A 25,002-nucleotide genomic window follows, 5' to 3' on the forward strand; every position below is an offset into this window, starting at 1 on the left:
CAGTGATTCTGGAGCCCCCCAGAATAAAAGTCTGTCACTGTTACCACTCTTTCCCCATCTATTTCCCATGAAGTAATTGGACCGGATGCCATGATCTTCGTTTTCTGAAGGTTGAGTGTTTTTTTTTTTTTTTCCTCATTAAAATGTTTTTAATGGGTCTCAAAATCTGTGACAGATTTTTGGTCAAGTTGTTTTCATTAAAAAGTACTGATTTTAAAAACTAATAACTTAAACTGCCACACACAAAACATATGGCCCACAAAAATATTCTCCTTTCCTTCTGAAGGTTTTATGACTCATTGTTATTAACCAGGCTTTTACTATTAAACTTAAATGGCCCTTTGAGACAAACAGTTCTGAGACTGTTCTTCCACCACTGATTGAGACTGGGGTGGCAGGTACTGGGGATAATATTCATTCAGCCTTCCTTCTGAGCTTTCTGGGTAGACATGGTGACCTCGCCAGCTCCAGCTGCCTTCTTGCCCACTGCTTTGATGACACAGCGACTGTCTGTCTCATGTCACACACAGCAAAACGGCCCAGGGGAGGATAGTCAGAGAAGCTCTTGACACATGTGGGCTTGCCGGAAACCATATCAATAACGGCAGCATCGCCAGATTTCAAGGATTTAGGGCCATCTTCCAGCTTTTTCCAGAACAGCGATCAATCTTCTCCTTCAGCTCAGCAAACTTGCAAGCAACGTGAGCTCTGTGACAGTCCAGCACAGGTCATATACTGCACTGATCTGGCCTGGATGGTTCAAAATAATCAGCTGAGCTGTGAAGCCAGTGGCTTCCACTGGTGGGTCATTTTTGCTGTCACCTGCCACACTGCCATAACGAACATCTTTGACAGACACGTTCCTGACATGGAAGCTCACATTGGCCCCGGGAAGGGCTTCACTCAGTGCTTCATGGTGCACTTCTGCAGACTTCACTTCAGTTGTTACATTGACTGGAGCAAAGGTGACCACCATGCCAGGTGTGAGAACGTCAGTCTCCACGCGATCCACAGGGACAGAACCAATACCACCAACTTTATAGACATCCTGGAGGGGCAAACACCAAGTGTCTGTCTGTTGGGTGAGTTGGTGGCAGGATGCAATCCAGAGTTACAAGCAGGGTGGTTCCACGGGCACTGCCATCCTTATGGGTGACTTTCCATTTCTTGAACCATGATGACCTGTTAGCACTTGGCTCCAGCATGCTGTCACCATTCCAGCCAGAAATTGGCACAAAAGCTACTGTGTTGGGGCTCTAGCCAATTTTCTTAATGTAGGCACTGACTTCCTTAACGGTTTCCTTGTATCTCTTCTGGCTGTAGGGTGGCTTGTGGAATCCATTTTAACTCCAACAATTAGTTGTTTCACACCCAGAGTCCAAGCCAGAAGGGCATGCCCACGGGTCTGCCCACTCTTGGAGATGCCGGCTTCAAATACACCAGCACCAGCAGCAACAGTCAGGACAGCACAGTCAGCCTGCGAGGCTCCTGTAATCATGTTTTTTATGAAGTCTCTGTGTCCGGGGGCATCAATGATGGTAACACAGCACTTGCTGGTCTCAGATTTCCACAGGGAGATAGCAATGGTGATACCTGCTCACACCCGCTTTCAGTTTGTCCAAGGCCCAGGTGTACTTGAAGGAGCCCTTCCACCTCGGCAGCCTCCTTCTCGAACTTTTCCACTGTTCTCTTGTCGATCCCCCTCATTTGTAGACCAGATGGCCAGTCGTGCTAGACCTCCCTGAATCTACGTGCCCAGTGACGACGATGTTGATGCGGGTCTTTTCCTTTCCCATTTTTGCTTAGGTTTAAGGATAGTTTTCACAACACCTGTGTCCTGTCAGCAAACCCGTTGCGATAAAGCAAAGGTTGAGTTTTAAGTCAGCTTTTTCACTCTCTATCACTTTTATCAAGAAGCTCTTTAGTTCCTCTTCACTTTCTGCCCTAAGGGTGATGTCATCTGCATATCTCTGAGTAATTTACAATTAATTAGAAGCCAAAGGCTGGGATTATGAATACTAAAGTTTAAAAAGTTAGTGTCATTTCTAGTCCTATCTACAAAAATCTAGAGGAACTTTATCAAAATATTTCATAAGTGTTCTGAAAAGTAACAAGAAAAGTTTACATTTACTCGGTACTTCTATGCCAGGCACTGTTTTAAATTTAGTAGCTACCTATATTGCTTTCATATCACAGATGATGATACTGAGGGGCCAGTAGTATTATTGTTTACTAGAGGTAATGCTTTTCAATATAAGTGGAGCTAGAGGTTAAATTTGCATAGTCTGACTTAGGAGGCTTCATTTGGACCATACCCTATACTCAAAATGACAACTGTGTCATGCTATTTATAGGCTAATTAAAACCTAAAGATGTCCAAATTTGTAGTTACATAACTTTTATAGTATAGATTACACTCTATAAACATATCCATTATTTTTTTGTGTGGATATCGGCCTCAGATTCATTGGTGTATATTTAGCAAATTTATCTTTTTCTCTGAAAAATTGTCATGTTAGGTTGATACAGAGGCCCTGTTCAAGTTTCCTGAGCCATACAGCAAATGGATGAATGGATAAAGAAGTATTAGTACATATACACAATGCACTATTATTCATACATAAAAAGGAATGAATTTGAGCAAGTCTAAAGAGGTGGATGAACCTAGAGCCTGTTATACAGGAAAAAATAAGTCAGAAATAGAAAGAGAAATACTGTATACTGATGTATATATATGGAATCTAGAAAGATGGTATTGATGAATTTATTTGCAGGGCCGCAATGGAGAAACAGGCATAGAGAACAGACTGATGGACACGGGAGAAGGGAGAGGGTGGGATGAACGGAGAGAGCAATGGAAAATCACATCACCATGTGTGAATAGACAGCAACGGGCATTTGCTGTGTGGCTCAGGAAACTCACACAGGGCTCTGTATCAACCTAGAGGGGTGGGGTGGGGAGGGAGAGGGGAGGGAGGTTCAAGAGGGAGGGGCATATGTATCCCTATGTCTGATTCATGCTGAGGTTTGACAGAAAACAGCAAAATTCTGTAAAGCAGATATCCTTCAATAAAAAAATTAAAAAGTTGTCATCTTAACTCACATTCTGACATGAAATACCTCACCTATTCTTCATTACTTCTCAGAAATTACAGATAAGGATTTATAAGCCATATTAAACATATCAATAAAAAACACCAAGTAAGTTCTTTCTGTGTCAGTGCTATTACCAATACTTGCCATGTATTATATCATTCATTGTCACCAGAATCTCATGAAGTAGATACCATAGTTATCTTAGTATTTGGAGATAAATCACTTGTGGTTTCTGGGATTCTTGGAAACTTTAGAGTCTCTTTTATTTTGTTACTGACATGACTATTAGAACCTTATCCCATTTAAATTGCAAAAGAAACCCATGATTTAAATAGTTTTATTATGATGTATTACACAGTATATATAAAACATGGACACATGGAGAAGTGCAGTATCCTCTTTTAAAATTTCAACTACCTTGAATATCAGTCTTCTCTTTCTAATATTAATTATATACTTTAAAATATAACTATAACCATTCTTATAAATAACTAGCACAATGTGAATTGAATTGAATTATTCCAATTCATATCATTTAATAGCATTATGACATACTTAAGCAACAGCCATTTCTTTCCTCTTATCCTCTTACTTTTAATATAAACTTAAAAGTTAATTTTCTTCAACATTTATTTTATCACACAGAAATCACCATGTTCTAGGTTTTATTTTTCTCTTCAGTCTTAATAGTTAACATCACTCCAATATTTCTATTATTAAATATATTAATATTAGTAACAGATATGTCTTCTTTAATACCCACTGTAAATCTGATACTCTCAAGAGATGAGGTGGGATAACCAAGTTATCCTGAGGCTGACAGGATGGAAATGGTCAATGTTCCTTATTTCAGGCATTCAAATGTATATGTCCCCTACAGGAATAAGACATGCCTTCTTCAACCTAGTTACTTAAACTTTACAGCAATCTTGTGTACTAAGGATTAGCCTCTCAACAGATTGAATGAGAAAACAGATGTCTTGAAAATTAAGTAGCTTGCATAAGCCCATGTAAATCTGTGTAAAGAAATCCAGGATTCAAACCCACCTTTACTGACTCTAGAACCTGTACTTTCCTGATATCTGTGTTTGGCTCCTCCCTGCCCTGCTGAGCTGCTGCTTGTTGCTGACTTCTGCCTTTCTCTGTGTGTCTCTCTCTCTCCTATTCTAGACAAGAGAAGCAAAGTAAGCTACACAAGGAGAAACAAAGTCTTCTCTGAAAGGGAAATTTCTGAAGGCTAAGTGTGACTTAAATTCAACAGCAGAGTTTCATTATTGTCAAGTATGAAGGGCCTATAAGGGTCCATTTTATAAATGGGAAAAATGAGACAAAACAGAGGAAGATTTTGCCTCAGAGTCACACACCTAGTAAATGATAGAGTTGAGCAGAGGACCTAGGTCTTCTGAGTCTTGTATTGACACTGTTGTTTCCCAAATTACGGGGATATTGGATGAGGCAGTTCTCAAGATGATTTTAGCTGTTACATGGCAGCAGCATTAGATAGGAGTAATAGCATAGTGAGAAAGTTATTCCCATTTCAATTCTTTACAATCTTTCTATGAAAAATTCTCAGTTTAATGCTTCTGCTGCTGCTGCTAAGTCACTTCAGTCGTGTCCGACTCTGTGTGACCCCATAGACGGAAGCCCAACCAAGCCCCCCCGTCCCTGGGATTCTCCAGGCAAGAACACTGGAGTGGGTTGCCATTTCCTTCTCCACAGTTTAATGCTAGTATGTCTTTTAACCCCCACTTAAACATTCCTTAACCCTTGCTTTCTGGTGTGAAAGAACATACAGTAATCCTTACCCCTTGAAAACTGCTGCAATCCTTTATTTAGAGGACTTGCCACATGGATAGAAATTGGTCTTGGCCCTCAGATACTGGTAGGACATTAAAAGGTTGTTCACAACGTCTAAGATTGCATACCCAGTGCCATTAGCCTGGGTTTATAGTCACAATTCCTGGAATAGTTGGTTCTGTGAGTGAAACAACTAAATTCAGTTGACAGTAACCTATTTTAAATCTTCAGATCCCATGAGCATTTTTCACTGGCATCATGATGGTTGTGTTGAAATATTTCATCTCTGGCTACTTCTGCTGATATTAAGTACTAATCAAGGCTGTGTTTTCCCTTTCTCTCCTTGGTATTCTATATTACTTTTGCTGGGCCATCAGAGAAGGGACAGGAAGGCGGTTTGGAAGTGATTTACATATCCCACTAACTTCTTCACATTCAATTATTTCCAATCAGGAGGATCCCCTCTGACCTTTATGAACATACTTATTACAAGCATGTAAAACATTGATCACAATTAAAAATTCAGCAAAAGGCACAATAGTGCGTGAATCTTTCTAAAGGTCCCCACGCACGACTTCCCTGGTGGTTCAGATGGTAAAGCATCTGTCTACAATGCTGGAGACCCAGGTTCGATCCCTGGGTCAGGAAGATCCCCTGAAGAAGGAAATGGCAACCCACTCCAGTACTCTTGCCTGGAAAGTCCCATGGACGGAGGAGAGTGGTGGGTCACAGTCCATGGGGTGGCAAAGAGTTTGACAGGACTGAGCGACTTCACTTTATGCACAAGATGGGCTTCCTGGATAGCTCAGTTGGTAAAGAATCTGCCTGCAATGAGGGAGACCCTGGTTCAATTCCTGTGTTGGGAAGATCCCCTGGAGAAGGGAAAGGCCACCCATTCCAGTGTTCTGTCCTGGATCACAAAGAGTCGGACATGACTGAGTGACTTTCACTTTCACGCACAAGATGGCTTCAGTTTCTCTTCTCTGCTGTGACTCTTATCTCAAATCCACCAGTTAAATTTTATTTCTCCCCCAGGTGGCTCAGTGGTAAAGAATCTTCCTGCCAATGCAGGAGATGAATAAGACACTGGTTTGATCCCTGTGTCAGGAAGATCCCCTGGAGGAGGAAATGGAAACCCACCCAGTATTCTTACCTGGGAAACCTCATGGACAAAGGGGCAGATGGGCTAGAGTCCTGGGGATCGCAAAGAGTCAAACAGGACTGAGCACACACGCCCGACAAGAGCAGGCTCAGTGGTGACTTGGTGTCTGTAATCAATAGAATCACGTGGTTTCAGTCCCTCCCTTTCCCAGAATTCCCCACTGTACTCAGAATAAGGTGATTAAGGTCCTCGAATCCCCCTGAGAGACAAGGAGCTCTAGCTGCATCAGTGATCATTACTCTTTGTAGACTATCTGAGGTCAAGGTGGACTGGAAGCAGTAGCCAAGGGCTTTGAAAGGAGGGAGTGTCTCAGCACCAGTAAGTCTGGTTTCCCATTTACTTTTGATTTGGGCCAACATGGCAGTGTCTCGAGGCTGAATCAGGAGCATCTCTGATGCTTTGAGTATACTCTATGCTGTATTGAGTGGTGAGATCCTAGTGGCTTATACGATCTGTTCCAGACATAAACACTACTCGATTTACCCATACTATCTTTCCTGAATGAAGTCATGGGATTTTGCTCCTCTTGACTGTCTTTGGTTTGTCTAGTGCATTCAGGTTTTAAAACAATGTCCATATTCTTGGAGATTGGTTTTGATTTCATTGACACAAATAATACTTTTTAAGTTTTCACCTAGCTTTGCTGTAGGGCTGTGAGACTTTTCAAGATTGATGGTGATGACTGAAAAATTTGGGGGACAGTTTCTATATATCTTTGGGACAGTTTCTCATTCTCCAGTTAATTACATTAATCAGTATTATAAACCCAATCTGCCTTGAAGACTATATCAACTTCAGTTCAGTTCAGTTCAGTTCCATTCAGTCGCTCAATCGTGTCCGACTCTCTGTGACCCCATGAATCACAGCACGCCAGGCCTACCTGTCCATCACCAACTCCCGGTGTTCACTCAAACTCATGTCCACAGAGTCCGTGATGCCATCCAGCCATCTCATTCTCGGTCGTCCCCTTCTCCTCCCACCCCCAACCTTTCCCAGCATCAGACTCTTTTCCAGTGAGTCAACTCATCACATGAGGTGGCCAAAGTATTGCAGTTTCAGCTTCAGCATCAGTCCCTCCAATGAACATCCAGGATTGATCTCCTTTAGAAGGGACTGGTTGGATCTCTTTGCAGTATAAGGGACTCTCAAGAGTCTTCTCCAACACCGCAGTTCAAAAGCATCGATTCTTCGGGAATCAGCTTTCTTCACAGTCCAACTCTCACATCCATACATGACCACGGGAAAAACCATTGCCTTGACTAGGCGGACCTTGGTTGGCAAAGTAATGTCTCTGCTTTTTAATATACTATCAAGGTTGGTCATAACTTTCCTTCCAAGGAGCAAGCGTCTTTTAATTTCATGGCTGCAATTAGCATCTGCAGTGATTTTGGAGGCCCCAAAAATAAAGTCTGACACTGTTTCCACTGTTTTTCCATCTATTTCCCATGAAGTGATGGGACCAGATGCCATGATCTTTGTTTTCTGAATGTTGAGCTTCAAGCCAACCTTTTCACTCTCCTCTTTCATTTTCATCAGGAGGTTTTTGAGTTCCTCTTTACTTTCTGCCATAAGGGTAGTGTCATCTGCATATTTGAGGTTATTGCTATTTCTCCCGGCAGTCTTGATTCCAGCTTGTGCTTCTTCCAGCCCAGCGTTCCTCATGATGTACTCTCATATAAGTTAAATAGTATAATATTTATATCCAAAACTTTAACATTTCCACCTGGAAGTCAGGAAAGACTAGAAAATCACACAATTAAATGTGTTTTTCTTTGGTTTTTAAGAATCTTAGAGCCATATTTTGAGTTTATGAGTAGGGACTCTGAAGTATTTACCATTTCTGTACCTATGTGTTGACAATTCAGTCTTATAAGTATGTCCTATATTTGCATTATCCTTGATTCTAATGCTCTAATCCAAAAATTACAGTTCTAAGAATAACACTTGTTGAGCACAAAATTCTTTAATCAGTTGTAGTTTATGAGTAATACACAGAGAAATAGATAGTTCCTCACTGATTCTCAAATACATTTTAGAATTTTTCTACCCTACTGAAACATGGTTGGATGGAATCACCAACTGGATGGACAGAACTTGATCAAGATCTGGGAGTTGGTGATGGACAGGGAAGCCTGGTGTGCTGCAGTCCATGGGGTTTCAAAGAGTCAGACATGACTGAATGACTCAACTGAACTGGCTGAAGCTTCAGTAATGCTAGACCCTGGTTCTTTTCTTTGTTCACAGACGTCCGTGCATGTGGGACCACACACATTCTCACTAAAACTTCAAGCTTCACATTCAGGCAGGAATATTTATGAAGCTCAACTAAACCCTCTTGCCACTTCTGGACAGATAATATTTTCCTCTGCAAGTGGATGAATTGAGTTGTTTTGCTTTTGTGAACAGCAACATACTGTTACAAAGTATTCCCAATCCAATTGCACCAAAAATAATGCAGATTTATTTCCATAATGAGGTTCATTTTGCCTCCAATTACCAGCTGAATTTGTTTATTATAGACATTATCAAAATTACTTTGTTGAAAAACTATCAGCATCAAAATCTTTCCTAAGTATCTTTGGATTGGTGTAGATAACCTTAGAATGATGTTCTTTACCACTTGTCCATTCCAAAGTTCTTTCAGGTCTTCATCACTATTCCTGGGGATTTTCAAACAGATTTTCTGGTCTTTCTATTTCCAAGTGGAAATGTTAAGGTTTTTAATACAAATATTATACTTTAAACTGATATAGTCTTCAAAGCAGTATCTGGTAAACAGTTTAATTAGTAAGACCCTCGAAAGCAATGAACACAAATATGCCTCAAAATGGCATTACAAATTGGTTGGGGAGCTGACTGTAAAAGTTAGAACTTTATTTTTTCTCATATTTCATAGATTCATGAAAGAAAATTGCTTGTGCTAAGACGAAAAGAGATAAATTCAGTGTGACCTCCAAAGTCCTGTTCTCTAAAACTTCTGGAACTCATACGGCTTATCTAAACCTTTATCTTTATGTCAGTGTGTGATTATGTGCTTATTAACTTTATCTCATACTCTCAAAGGAAAATAAAGAAAAATAAATAAGGCTTAATGTCTATTTGATGTTTTTATTGATTTATGGTTGACTGCAATATTGTGCTCCAGGTATAGAGCAAAGAGATTCATTCATCCAGATATATATTCAGTCACTATGGAAAACAGTATGGAGGTCCCTTAAAAATCCAAAAATACAGTTACCATACAATCCAGCGTTCCCACTCCTGGTTATCTATCTGGAAAAACAAAGACCCTAATTCTAAAAGATACATGCACCCCAACATTCATAGCAGCACTATTTACAATAGCCAAGACAGGGGAAAAACTCAAATGCCCATTAGCAGATGATGTAAGTCACATTTTGTTAAACCAATCATTGGCTAATGGGCATTTGAGTTGTTTCCATGTTTGGCTATTGTAAACAGTGCTGCTGTGAATGTTGGGGGGTGCAGGTATATTTTCAAATTAGGGTCTTCATTTTTCCAGATAAATAACCAGGCATGGGAATGATGTCAAATCATATGGTAAAGGACCACAACCATGATATTAAAAGACGCTTACTCCTTGGAAGGAAAGTTATGACCAACCTTGATAGTATATTAAAAAGCAGAGACATTACTTTGCCAACAAAGGTCTGTCTAGTAAAGGCTATGGTTTTTCCAGTGGTCATGTATAGATGTGAGAGTTGGACTGTGAAGAAAGCTGATCGCTGAAGAATTGATGCTTTTGAACTGTGGTGCTGGAGAAGACTCTTGAGAGTCCCTTGGACTGCAAGGAGATCCAACCAGTCCATTCTAAAGGAGATCAGTCCTGGGTGTTCATTGGAAGGACTGATGCTAAAGCTGAAACTCCAATACTTTGGCCACCTCATGCGACGAGTTGACTCACTGGAAAAGACTCTGATGCTAGGAGGGATTGGGGGCAGGAGGAGAAGGGGACGACAGAGAATGAGATGGCTGGATGGCATCACCGACTTGATGGACATGAGTTTGAGTGAACTTCGGGAGTTGGTGATGGACAGGGAGGCCTGGTGTGCTGTGATTCATGGGGTCGTGGAGAGTCGGACACGACTGAGCGACTGAACTGGACTGATACTGATACTATTTCCCATAGTGGCTGCAGCAATTTCCATTTCCACTAACAGTATAGGAGCGTTCCCTTTACTCCACATGCTCTGAGCATTTATTATTTGTAGACTTTTCATTATAGCCATTCTGACCTATGGTTTTTCCAGTAGTCATTATAGATGTGAGAGTTGGACAATAAAGAAAGCTAAGTGCCAAAGAATTGATGCTTTTGAACTGTGGTGTTGGAGAAGACTCTTGAGAGTACCTTGAACAGCAATGAGATCCAACCAGTCCATCCTGAAGGAAATCAATCCTGAATATTCATTGGAAGGACTGATGCTAAAGCTGAAACTCCAATACTGTGGCCACCTGATGCAAAGAGCTGACTCATTTGAAAGGATCCTGATGCTGGGAAAGATTGAGGGCAGGAGGAGAAGGGGACAACAGAGGATGAGATGGTTGGATGGCATCACCGACTTGATGGACATGAGTTTAACTCCGGGAGTTGGTGATGGACAGGGAGGACTGGTGTGCTGCAATCCATAGGGTCACAAAGAGTCGGACACAACTGAGTGACTGAACTGAACTGACCTGACCCATGTGAAGTGATACCTTATTGTGGTTTTGATTTGAATTTCTCTATTAACTAGTGATGTCAAGCATCTTTTCATGTGCCTGTTGACCATCTACGATTTCTTTGGAAAAATATCTGTTTAGGTCTTCTGCCCTTTCGTGACTGGATTTTTTATTTGATATCAAGCTGTACGAGCTGTTTATATATATAAGGTATTAACTCCTGTTGGTCACATCATTTGCAAATAATTTCTCACATTCCATCAGTGTCTTTCTGTTTGGTTAATGGTTTCCTTTGCTGTGTGAAAACTTATAAATTTGATTAGGTGCCATTTACTTGTATTTGCTTTTATTTCTTTTTCCTGGGGAGACTAATCTAAGAAAATATTGCCATGATTTATGTCCAAGATATCTTGCCTGTGTATTCTGCTAGGATTTTCATTGTGTCATGTCTTAAGTTTGGCCTTTAAACCATTTTGAGTTTACTTTTGTTTCTGGAAGTACAAATGAAGTTAGGAGGTGTTCTAACTTCTTTGATTTACATGCAGCTGTCCAGCTTTCCCAACATCACTTTTTGAAAAGACTGTCTTTTCTCCATTTCATAATCTTGCTAAGTAGAGTATCCTAGGTTGCAAATTTTTCCCTTTCAAGACCTTGACTCTATCATGATACTCCCTTCTGGCCTGCAGTTTCTGTCATTAGCTGAGAGCCTTATCAGAGTTCCCCTACAATTGATTTTGTTTTTCTCTTACTGTCTTTAGAATCTTCTCTTTAGCTTTTGCCATTTTAATTATGATTTGTCTTGGTATGAGGCTGTTTGGATTCAACTTGTTTGGGCTTCTGGTACCTGGATATCTGTTTTCTTATTTAGGTTTGGGATGTTTTCAGCCATGATTTCTTCAAATACATTTTTGAACACTATTTTTTTTTTTCTCTTCTTCCCCTATCATATGTAGTTTTTAGATTTTATTTTATCTCTTAGATCCCCAAATTGCTATTTTTTTAATTGTCTCTCTGCCTACTGTTTTGATTCAGTGATTTCCATCATTCTATCTTCCAGATCACCTGTTCATTCTTCTCTGGCATTTGATCCTCTAGTAATTGCTTCTAGATTGGTTTTTTATCACGGCAATTGAACTAATTTTGATTGGTACATCTTTATAGTTTCTTGTTCCTTATTACAGTATTCTGCAATTCTCTTGATAATCTTTCTTAATTGAGTTACCAGTTTTACTACCTGCTTTTGAACTCAGGGTCTAGTAAATTAGTGAGCTCTTTTTCATGATTTGCTCTTTCAGGGGATTTCTCTGGTTCTTTGAAATGGGAGTACTTCTCTGCTTTGTCATTTTCTTCACTTGCTATGTCGCTATAAATTTAGGAGAAACAGTTACCAGCTTTGGTCTGAAAGGGGTGTTGTTTTGTTGGAATATCCCTGGGTAGACCGTGTTTGTACAATGTTTTTGATGCAAAGGCTGGTTTTGGACCCCAGCCACGTGCTTCCTCAAGGTGAGCTGGCCCTTCTCCCCTTGGCAGCGCTGCCTATAGAGCCTGTGCTGACACGGAATGGGGTTTCCTCTCCAAACCGTGGCTATGCCACCCCGTCAGTCGTGGGGTCTGCTCCCCCACGAGGGTCAGGTTTGATCACGGTCCAAGCCCTCAGGTGTGCACCCTGCAGCACGCAAGCAGTCGCTAAGGCAAGTGAGGCCTGTGTGGCCACAGAGGACCTGTGTGCCGTCAGTCTGCACACCGTGGTTCTGCTCGGAGGCCATCCGAGCTTACGCCATCCTCTCTGCTGCGTTCATCCCAGATCTAGCACAGGGCCATGGGGTGGACTAGGCGAGGGCTGGGCATAGGGGTCTTGTGGCTGCAGGATTGAGGTTGCCATGCTGCCCCCAGAGATCGGGGCCACCCCTGTGGCAGACTTTTCCCATGACCCTTCTGCCCCCAATCTAACACCACACTGCCACCTGGGAAGGGCGGGCTCTTCTGCTGGGAGAGGATCCACTGCACACTCCTGAGAACCCTGACCATGGGCCTTGTGGCTCACCCCAGCTTCCCCCCAGGCCCTCAGGGCTGTCTTCCTATCTATGTGAGTCCTCCTCCAGGGCCTGGCTGCCTGAGTTTCAGTACCTCCTTGCTGCATGCTTTTGGGGTGCTACCTGGTCCATAGGCTGACAAGGTTCCCCGTGTCTACACTCACCACCCAGTGTGTGATCTAGCAGTGGGCACCAGGCACACTGATCTGTCTTTGGGAAGCTCGAATGAGTCTCTGCCCGGATCCCAGGCCCAGTTACACTGTGGAGCAAGGGGGCTGGGGTGTTCATGCCTTCAGACGGCGACGTTTGGAAAGATGGCAACTGGCAGCACAAGGCTCTCTCCACCCTGACTGTCAGCAAGTTGGCGCGTGTGCAATCCTGGGGAGCAGAGTCTAGGCTTCTCCAGCCTTCTTTCTGTCTCATCGTTTCCCACCAGGCCAGGAGGACTGTCTCCTGCATGCTGGACTCCAGAAGTGGGGTGCCCAGACTGGCTTGACCTTCTTACTCCCCAGGCTGACGGTCCACTTGTACGGACCTTAGATCCATCCCAGGGGCATAGGTCCCTACCATAGGCCTATGTTTTTTTCACAATCCTACTGAGATGTAGGGAGATTTTTCTTGCATCTTTAATTGCATAAGAATTCTTCTCTGTTTCCAGTTAGGACTCCACAACAGTCTTTCCACATGTAGATGGGTTTTTGATTTGTTTGTAGGGGAAGGTGAGACCCACATCCTCTTACTCTGCCATCTTGATCCAGCTCCCTCTATTTGATTTGAAGCACAATTCAAGAACATGGCATAACAGAAGCATGATGAGAGGGTGAACAAGAAAATAAAATGGTGAGCTACAAGACCACAAGCTGTGAAATGGCCTTAATTCAATACAGGGGACACAGATCTAGCATTTTCATTAAAGTGTGTGTGTGAGAGTCACTTAGTTGTGTTCAATTCTTTGAGACCCCATGAACTATAGCCCACCAGGCTGCTCCATCCATGGGATTTTCCAGGCAAGAGTACTGGAGTGGGTTGCCATTTCCTTCTTCAGGGGATCTTCCTGACCCAGGAATCGAACCCAGGTCTCCCACATTGTAGGCAGACGCTTTACCACCTGAGCCACCTGGGAAGCCCTAATGAACTAGTAAGTAGCACATATTCAAAAAATGGACTGACTCATTGGAAAAGACCCTGATTATGGGAAAGATTGAAGGCGGGAGGAGAAGGGGATGACAGAGGATGAGATGGTTGGATGGCATCACCAACTCAATGGACATGAGTTTGAGTAGACTCCAGGAGTTGGTGATGGTCAGGGAGGCCTGGCGTGCTGCAGTCCATGGGGTCGCAAAGAGTCAGACATGACTGAGCGACTGAACTGAACTGAACTGAGCAGGTATTTAAATCTCTGACCACAGGATAAATGAGTATACAGAAAATAATCAAAGGAGAAGCCTCACAATGACGCTGTGCTTGGAAAGTCTTCTTTCACGCATTTCTTCAAATGCTTGGTTTAAATAAACATAGCAAAGGACCCAACATGTGTGTGTATCTGACTAGTAAGTATAGTAGCATATTGACTATATCAATACACGGCCATTTCCCTGATACTCTTCATTCTGCTATATATGTTTAGCTGCAGCTATGTGTCCTAAAGATAGAAGACAAGTTCCTGTGTGTGTGTGTTTTACTTTTCTTGAATAGGGGGAAAAAGTCAGTGTGATCCGTTAAATTCTGAGTCTTTCACTTATTTTGCTTTTTTTCAACATTTTATGCAAATCACACTCTTACTGGGGCTTTCCTGGTGCCTCAGCAGTAAAGAATCTACCTGCTAATGCAGGAGATGCAAGTTCGATCCCTGGTCCAGGTAGATCCCCTAGAGAAGGAAATGGCAACCAACTCCAGTATTATTACCCAGGAAATCCCATGAACGGAGGAGCCTGGAAGTCTACAGTCCACAGATCACAAAGAGTTGGACAGCACTGAAGAGGCTTAGCATGCAGTAATCAAGTGGGCAGACTACTCTGATCACCAAAGCGAACTAGAGATCCTGATCAGTTAGGGCAGAGAGATACACCTACCTGCACCTCTCAGTCTGGACCATGCTGCCCAGACTTGATCCTTGACAATTTTGAACATAATGATTTCCCTGAAAGTCTAACAAAATGGCATGTATTGCTGCCATGCCACCAAATGATTAGAACCTCTCCATTTGCTGGGCTAGATAGATGTGCCAATCTCCAATTTCTTTATAAAAGCCATCTGGAGTAATCTTACCATCTCTCACAAATATACTAAAAATCCTATGCTGACTACCGAGTATCTCCCAAGCAACCACTCCCACCCTAGGCACCACAGCCCCACATGGCGAGCTCTAGTGGGCCTCTTTGCAAGAAGGAAGGGCAGTGAGAATGGATCAAGAGCTTTGATCTGGATCATCTCCTTTTCCCATGTGTATATATATGATCTGTTTCTTCATAATTCAGTTAGATGTGTATTCACTTGATGGCTGTGGCCAGGGAGCAAGAGTCACTTATTTTTGCTGTTCAATCTCTAAGTTGTGTCTGACTCTTTGTGACCACAAGGACTGCAGCACACCAGAGTTTGCTGTCCTTCACTATCTCTCAGAGATTCCTCAAACTCATGTCCAATGAGTCGGTGATGCCATCCAACCATTTTATCCTCTGTCACTCCCTTCTCCTCCAGCTGTCAACCTTTCCCAACATCAGAGTCTTTTCCAGTGAGTCAGCTCCTCACATCAGGTGCCCAAAGTATTGGAGCTTCGGCTTCAGCATCAGTCCTTCCAGTGAATATTCAGGGCATGCTGGTTTGGTTGGTTTGATCTCTTTGCTGTCCATGGGGCTCTCAAGAGTCTTCTCCAGCACCAGAATTCAAAAGCGTCAATTCTTTGGTGCTCAGTCTTCTTAGGTGACTACTGGAAAAACCATAGCTTTGACTACATGGACCTTTGTCAGCAAAGTGATGTCTCTACTTTTGAATACACTGTCTAGATTTGTCATAGATTTCCATCCAAGAAACAAGTGTCTTAATTTTGTGGTTGAAGTCACTGTCCACAGTGATTTTGCAGCCCATTACAGGAGCTTGAAGATCATGCAAATTAGTATACTGATACTGGTAGATTATAAGAAGGCAATAAGTCTGAGAAAACATGTGTTTCTGACAGTTTATTTATTCAAGCTTTTTAAAACAATATTAGAATTTCCACAAAATGTAACCTTAAAAACCTGCCACTTGTTTTCCACTAATGCAGTTTTTCACTACATGCAAGATTTGCTTATGTTTTTGACCCTGAAAGAGTGGCAAACTCTTGTCAAAATCTTCATTAATTTCCAAAATGTAATAGTCATATATTCCTGAAATTGCTTTCTTAAGATTTTAAAGTTTATTCAGCGTTATATCTGAGAGGAGTGACAATTATAAATATTTTAATTATAATATAGTTCATAAACTTAAGACCATGTTAATATCCTGGTTATGTGCAGAGTACTTAAATATGGAAGAGAGAAAGGGAAATTAGGAAAAGAATCTGGAAAAACAGCATTCAGAAAATTTTCAGATAAGCAAAGCACATATGCAAAGATGCTTATTATTAAGCAGAATTTTATATTTTCCAGTTCTTATTAGACTTCTGATGTAAAGAGGAGAGAGAAATAAAATCCTTATATGCATAGATAGTATCACAGTTTGGTTACTATAATAAAACCTGAAATAATTAAATTTTACCTTCCTGAAGATAGGATGAATATGTAATTTTTATCTTGTTTGTAAAATAAGATTTGTTCTAAGACTAAAATATAATAATGAAAATATAAAATTTAACATTTTAATATTATTGTTTTCACTGAAAGGAGTAGCATTATATGAATTCTAATTAATGCAAACACTCCCTTTTAGTTATTAAAATGATCAGTTTTTAGCAGTGTCAGCTAAATAAAGGGAGAGTATTTGCTATTCAAACAAAACGTGTAACTTCTCTGGAAGCTAGGCTACTGCAAATTGAAGGGAAAAAGAGATACATTTTTAACTTTGTTGATTCTTCAAAGGAAAGAAATTAGAATTTATTTTTAGAAGTTGGAAATAGCTGTTTTAGCTATTAGAATTAAAGAAAGAGATTCTCTCATTGACATGAGAGTTAGATATTGTGAAACCTCCCAAGGAATAATTCTGACTTATTAAGTATATTAAAATTAAAATTAATCATACATTTTGACCAGGAAATCTCTCTCTTCAGAGTTTTGCCTGTAGTAATAAAAATACCAATGAAAAAGAATATACATGATTGAATAAAATAAGTGATTTTATTAAATACATTTAATTTATTTATTTATTAAATAAATGAATTCAATAAATGATTGAATAAAATTTTAATTCCATGTAATATTTTCAGTAATTCCAAAAGATTGCTTGCATCTACATCTTAATGTTTAGTAGGATGTTAGCTAAAGAATAAGTTTGGATGTATGGGAAGCCAGGTGGCACAGTGGTAAAGAACCTGCTGCCAGTGTAGGAGATGTAAGAGACTCGAGCTTGATCCTTATGTTGGGAAGATCCCCTGGAGAAGGAAATGGCTACTCACTAAAGTATTCTTGCCTGCGAAATCCCATGGACAGAGGAATCTAGGTTACAAAGAGTCAGACATGACTGAGCACAGTACATTTCACATAAGCTATTGTAATGAAGTAGTTTTATAGACAGACATGTATGCAAAATATTTCATACAAGTATAGAGAAATTGTTGAAGGATGCAGTCGGATTGATGACATCAGGTTTATATATATGAGATTGTAGAGGGTGAGGAAAAGAGTATATAAAATTAATTTACATATATTTAAAAATATAATTGTGATATATTGCATATAAGAAACTGTATTTATTATATTGTATTGGGACTCCCTGAAATGGTAGCATTGGGCTTCCTGACTCAGACAGTAAAGGGTAAACCATCCACCTTCAATGCAGGAGACTCAGGCTCCACCCCTGAGCTGGGGCAATCCCTTGGAGGAGGAAATGGCAACCCACTCCAGTATTCTTGCCTGTGATATCCCACGGACAGAGTCTAGTGGGCTACAGTCCACAGGGTCGCAAAGAGCCATATACGACTGAGTGACTAAATATTAATGGTGGCATCAACATTGATTTAAAATTGAAATAGATATTACTATATGGCATACAGTATCTGTTATACTTACCTATAATTTTATAAAATACATTATAATACATAGTATAATAAGAATTTATGTATAAAATAAGCAGTAATACTATACAAATTTGCTCTATATAAATATGGTATATACATGTACAGAATAATTAGAAATATGTTACTTCTTAGTGATAGAATTTCACTTTATTTTTTCAAACAACATACTCTGTGAATTTTCAAAGTAGACATATTTTTCCTTTCTAGTAAAAAATAGCTATTTCTTAGTTTCTTAATAACCTAGCATAGAAATCTAAATCAGAAGTTCTTCTATAGTTCTATTTTTGCCATATGATTGAATTTCTAATTTCTGTTAGATTTCCTGATTTGTGAAGACATAAAACTCCATACTAAGTTTATCTTGAGAGATGGCTCTAACATGTGTGTATGGATGTGTGATGACTACTTTCCTCAACAAGATGAATTTTTAAAATCTTCTTTTTCTACTTGCCCTCTTTTTTAACTATGTCTTTTGTCTTGGAAATCACTCTGGAGGTCATTATAAGGTAATAGCTCCATGTAGTCCAATAATCTTAACAGATCAATGATATACTCACCATTTTCCATTAGAATTTCCATTTGTGATTATTTGTAAACTGAAAACAGATGATCGTATAACCATAATACCAAAAGAACCTGTAAAAAGAAACTCAGTAAACATACAAAGAGAATCATATTATATATAATTCAAATGCAAAATTATCTTAATGCTTTTAGTAAGATTAATAGGGTTCAGGATATGCCCATGGAAACATCAGATACAAACATTGCAAACTAAAGCTACATATACAAATCTTTTTTCATGTTGTATTTACATGAAGTATGTTTAATCCTGGCTTCCTTAGTGGCTCAATAGTAAAGAATCCACCTGCCGATGCAGGAGACATGGGTTCAATCGCTGGGTAGGGAAGATATCCCTGGGGAAGAAAATGACAACCCACTGCCATATTCTTGCCTGAGAAATCCCATGGAGAGAGGAGCCTGGTGGGCTACAGTCCATAAGACTGCAAAAGAGTTCCTACTAAACAGGAACAACAATGTGTTAAACCTATTACGAAAAATAAGCTTTATAGAGATTTGAATGTATTTGGGAGTCAGTAGAAAATATTCTATTATACAGATGACACATTAGTATTCATTTGATTCTCACACAGAAATTTCACCTTGATGAAGTAATTAAATTTAAAAAAATGTTTATTATAACAGAAAAGGCAGGGCCTTTTCATCTAAATTCCAAATCCTAATCATGAAATTGGTTTCCATGATGAGAAGTGGTTTGAAGTGCAATTCTTAGACTTTCATGGCTTTCTTTCTCTTTTTCTTTATTTTTTCTAGCACTGCCTGTTTTCTTCTTTGAGGATAGTCTTTTGATTGAAAATAATTTATGCACTCATCAGAGATGGGGGATAAAACTAATACAGTAGTATTTTGGCCATAAAATAGTTAAAGGAAAGAAAAGAAAGTGTGTAATTCCACCTAGAATTATCAGGTGTTCTTATGCAGGTAAAAGGAAAATAGAAGAATTATTTGGAATACTAATGAATACTAATGGAAAAGAGAGGAAGATAGGTAAATAGAGAAGCCATGAATTCATCTAATTTTAATATGAAATATTGAATTTTAAGGTAGGGATTTGTTTTTCAACATTAAACTCTGACAACTATACACAGAATTTCGCAGAAGTGAATATATATGTAAATTTTACTTTAAATATATATCATGAGGAAATTAAATGCATACATTGAGCACATCAACACTTTAATATATACACAAAAATATAATGTAATGTAATTATACATTAACAAGACTTATTAAATAGGCACTAAAATCTGATAATAAGATTACTGTTAAAGATTAATGAGTACTTTAATGTTTCTCTCGTAATAGGATATCCTGTATTGTTAACATTTTACCTTTTTGTTGTTCAGTCACTCAGAAATGTCTGACTCTTTGTGACCTAAGAGACTGAAGCACTCCAGGCCTCCCTGTCCATCACTATCTTCCAGAGCTTCCCAAACTCATGTCCATTGAGTCTGTGATGCCATCCAACCATCTCGTCTTCTGTCATCCCCTTCTCTTCCCACCTTCAATCTTTCCCAGCATTAGGGTCTTATCTAATGAGTAAGCTGTTCGCATCAGGTGGCCAAAGGATTGGAGTTTCAGCTTCAGCATCAGCCCATCCAATGAATATTCAGTACTGATTTCCTTTAGGATGGACTGGTTGGATCTCCTTGCAGTCCAAGGGACTCTCAAGAGTCTTCTCCAACACCACAGTTCAAAAGCATCAATTCTTTGGCACTCAGCCTTCTTTATAGTCCAACTCTCACATCCACACATGACTACTGGAAAAACCATAGCTTTGAATATATGGCCTTTGTTTGCAAAGCAACATCTCTGCTTATTAACATGCTGCCTATGTTGGTCACAGCTTTTCTTCCAAGGAGCAAGTGTCTTTTAATTTCATGGCTGCAGACACCATCTAGATTTGGAGCCCGAGAAAATAAAATCAGACACTGTTTCCATTGTTTCCCCATCTATATGCCATGAAGTGATGAGACTGCATGCCCTAATCCTCATCATTTGAATGTTGAGTTTTAAGTCAGCTTTTTCACTCTCCTCTTTCACTTTCATCAAGAGGCTCTTTAGTTCCTCCTCACTCTCTGCCATAAAGGTGGTGTCACCTGAGTATCTGAGATTATTGATATTTCTCCCAGCAATCTTGATTCCAGCTTGTGCTTCATTTAGCCCAGCATTTCACATGATGTATTCTGCATATAAGTTAAATAAGCAGGGTGACAATATACAGCCTTGATGTAATCCTTTCCCAATATTGAACCAGTCCATTGTTTCTTGTCTGTTTATAACTGTCGCTTCTTGACCTGCATACAGGTTTCTCAGGAGGCAGGTAAGGTGGACTATTATTCCCATCTCTTGAAGAATTTCCCATAGTTCGTTGTGAGTCCACACAGTCCAAGGCTTTGGTATAGTCAATGAAGCAGAAGTAGATATTTTTCTGAAATTCTTGCTTTTTCAATGATCCAACAGATGTTGGCAATTTGATCTCTGGTCCCTCTGCCTTTCCTAAACCCAGCTTGCATATCTGGAATTTCTCAGTTCACATACTGTTGAAGCCTGGCTTGGAGGATGTTGAGCATTTCTTTACTAGCGTGTGAGATAAGTGCAGTTGTGCGGTAGTTTGAGTATTTTTTAATGTTGCCTTTCTTTGGGATTGTAATGAAAACTGACCTTTTCCAGTCCTGTGGCCACTGCTGGGTTTTCCAAATTTGCTGGCATATTGATTGCAGCACTTTCACAACATCATCTTTTAGGATTTGAAATAGCTCAACTAGAATTCCATCACCTTCACTAGCTTTGTTCATAGTGATGCTTCCTAAGGCCCATTTGACTTTGCGCTCCAGGATGTCTGGCTCTAGGTGAGTGATCACACCATCATGGTTTTCTGGGTCATTAATGCTGATTGCAGCCATGAAATTAAAAGACGCTTACTCCTTAGAAGGAAAGTTATGACCAATCTTGATAATATATTAAAAAGCAGAGACATTACTTTGCCAACAAAGGTCCGCCTAGTCAAGGCTATGGTTTTTCCCGTGGTCATGTATGGATGTGAGAGTTGGACTGTGAAGAAAGCTGATCACCGAAGAATCGATGCTTTTGAACTGTGGTGTTGGAGAAGACTCTTGAGAGTCCCTTATACTGCAAGGAGATCCAACCAGTCCATTCTAAGGGAGATCAATCCTGGGTGTTCATTGGAAGGACTGATGCTAAAGCGGAAACTCCAATACTTTGGCCACCTCGTGCGACCAGTTGACTCACTGGAAAAGACTCTGATGCTGGGAAAAGTTGAGGGTGGGAGGAGAAGGGGACGACCGAGAATGAGATGGCTGGATGGCATCACCGACTCTGTGGACATGAGTTTGAGTGAACTCCGGGAGTTGGTGATGGACAGGGAGGCCTGGTGTGCTGTGATTCATGGGGTCACGAAGTGTCGGACACGACTGAGCGACTGAACTGAACTGAGTATCTTCTGTGTATTCTTGCCACTTCTTCTTAATATGTTCTCTTCTGTTAGGTCCATACCGGTTCCTTCCTTTATTGAGCCCATCTTTGCGTGAACTATTCCCTTGGTATCTCTAATTTTCTTGAAGATGTCTCTTGTCTTCCCATTCCATTTTTTCCTCTCTTTGCATTGATCATTTAGTAAAGCTTTCTTTTCTCTCCTTGCTATTCTTTGAAACTCTGCATTCAAATGTATATAGCTTTCCTTTTCTCCTTTGCCTTTCACTTTTCTCCTTTTCTCATCTACCTGTAAGGCCTCCTCAGACAATCATTTTGCCTTTTGCCATTTCTTTTTGCTGGGGATGATTTTGATCACCACCTCCTGTACAGTTTTACAAAACTCCATCCATAGTGCTTCAGGCACTGTGTCTATCAGATCTAATCCCTTGAATCTATTTGTCAGACTCACTGTATAATCCTAAGGGATTTGATTTCGGTACACCTTATTTGAACCAAAAGTCAAAGGCTGAAATCTTAATATCTCTGTGACATCGTGGAATGATGATCCCACTGATATCAGAGCTTCACTATCAGGATGTCAGTCTCCCACAAATTACGTGTTCTTTTCCAAACCATGAGGCACACAAATAGCCTCTGTATACCTCCTACCTCCCCACTGTATGTAGACTTGTCTGGGCACCAGTGGTAGTCAGCACCCTGCTTCTTGCTAAAACTGACTACAAAATCTGAGTCAGGGGCGCTGTCCAATAGAAATAAATCTAAAGTGTACTGCACATATAATTTTAGGTTTTCCAATTACAATAAATATAAAGGTAAATTAAATTTATAAATATATTTTATTCAGTTTAACATTGAACAATATAAAAATATTGAGATATTTTATTGAGACATTTATACATTGTTTTCATTTTTATTATGCCTTCACAGCCTAGTGTGTTTTACACTCACAGAACATCTCACTTAGGACCCGTCACATTTCAGAGGATATAATCGACATTTATATTTAGTGGCTGTCACACCGAAAGGGCAGACCTAGAGCTTTGCTCTGTCCACTGCCTGGTAGTTAAGGCCCTATCTGTAGGATCTGCTCCTTGGGACTTTGAATCTTGAGTGAATAATACAGAGGAAAGTAGCTATTGAGCCGTGTTGTCATGAGCTATAGTGATACCTGTAATGAGCTGTGTTTCTGGCTAGACTTTTCCACATTAAAGATGATTTTGTGGCTGTCTATTTTTGCTGCCTTTTAAATTTAAAGCTTATTTTCCAAATCTGGTTTCTCCCATTCCCTTTGTTTCTCTGATTCTGATATCCTTCCAAACTATACCACAATTATATTTTGAGAGGAAGACATCGTCTGCTAATGTTAGCTGAAGCTGAAACACTTCTACTCATTGCATAATAAACTTTCAATAAAAGTGAAAAAAACTAACCATGGCCAATGCTTGAACTTTATTCATAAATATTAGAGATATAACACAACTGGGCACAGAGACAAGCTTTTCATAATAAAAACTGTTTTGTAAGAAAAGTTCTTCAAGTTTTTCAACATTAAAAACTTATGCTATGAAGTGTAATATATGCTCTGGATTAGTGGTCAGGTGAACTCCGGGAGTTGGTGATGGACAGGGAGGCCTGGCATGCTGTGATTCATGGGGTCGCGGAGAGTTGGACACGACTGAGCGACTGAGCGACTGAACTGAACTGAACTGAATTGACTGCAACTCCAGAACTACATTCAATCTTTCATGTATTCACTATCTCTTTTATTCATTTTTCAGCAAATGGTTATAGAAAATGTCCAAGGCACACAGATATCAAGATGAATAACAACACAGTATAACTGCTTCAAAAATTTATTTTCCTAGAGGATTTCTGCTCCTTGCACGTATGTAAATTGTCAGGCCAATCGCAAATCTTTGATACAAAGAAGGGTCCTATAATTTGAGAGAATAACGCTTTAATGGTTTGTAGAAGAGGTAAAAATATCCCTACCATTTAAGGGATAAGAAGAATTTTAATTTCTTAAGATATGAACAACACAGAGGATTAAAAACGTAAAGAAGTTGAAAATCAGAGAAGATGATTTTGGAACCAAGAATGACCAGTTCAGTTGGAACATCGCCATGTTAACAGTGGGCCAGTGTTGTTGTTGAGTGTTAGCCAATAGAGACTTTCTGAATTTTACTGATCCTCCCACAATTTATCACCTTGCTTTCTGTTTGTTAGTGGGGCACTTTGCAAGATACATAGCTTGAGAACTGGAAGCAGAACAATGCTAATTGGCCCATGTGGGGATTAGACCCTTAACCTTGACCTCATTAGCAGAAACTCTAAGCAGCTAAGGCACCTAATTGAAACTGGCTCAAAGTAAAGATCTTTGTCATCACCTTCTTTTCCCTTTATTTAGAAAGAAAAAACACAAAGATGTGTTCTAATAACACTACTGTGTATAAAACACCACATGACACATATTACTTTCATATGCAGTTATTAGCATTTGATGCCTATGGTTACATACATGTGTGTACATTCAATTTAGGAATCAAACCATTTGCAGTCAAAATTTTAGAAAATTTTTATTAGACTGTGAGGATGTAGATGTTATGTGTCCTTCAGAGTTTAGGAATGTGCTTAACTAGGACAATTCTCCCTGCCCAATTAGCCCACTTAAAATAATTCATTTTTGTTAATTCATGTTGAATAACAGATTTGCAAGATGAAATACAACTTCAACCATTGTAGGAAACTTAAGAATTCTGCTGCAATTCATAAAACTTCACAGATATAAATAATAATTTAATCATCTGGTCTGTTTCTCCAGAAAAATAGTAAATATAGCTACTCGTAATAGTTTATCTTAACTTTTCCATATCAACATACGCTTCATGAAACAGCTATTATGTTAAAACATATATTTAAAACACACACACACACACACACACACACACACAGGTCTTGATTGTTATTAAACAAGAAATCACAGTTCC

At 39.8% G+C, this 25,002-nt stretch overlaps 1 pseudogene; it reads right to left on the reverse strand.

Annotated features, from left to right (window-relative positions):
* Positions 1 to 329: 329 nt before the first annotated feature.
* On the reverse strand, positions 330 to 1,796 carry LOC129558989 (elongation factor 1-alpha 1 pseudogene; annotated as a pseudogene).
* Positions 1,797 to 25,002: the final 23,206 nt, after the last annotated feature.

The sequence above is a fragment of the Moschus berezovskii genome, chromosome 8, assembly GCF_049115385.1.
Source record: "Moschus berezovskii isolate FMDL1 chromosome 8, NW_MosBer_1.0, whole genome shotgun sequence".
NCBI classification, from domain to species: domain Eukaryota; kingdom Metazoa; phylum Chordata; class Mammalia; order Artiodactyla; family Moschidae; genus Moschus; species Moschus berezovskii.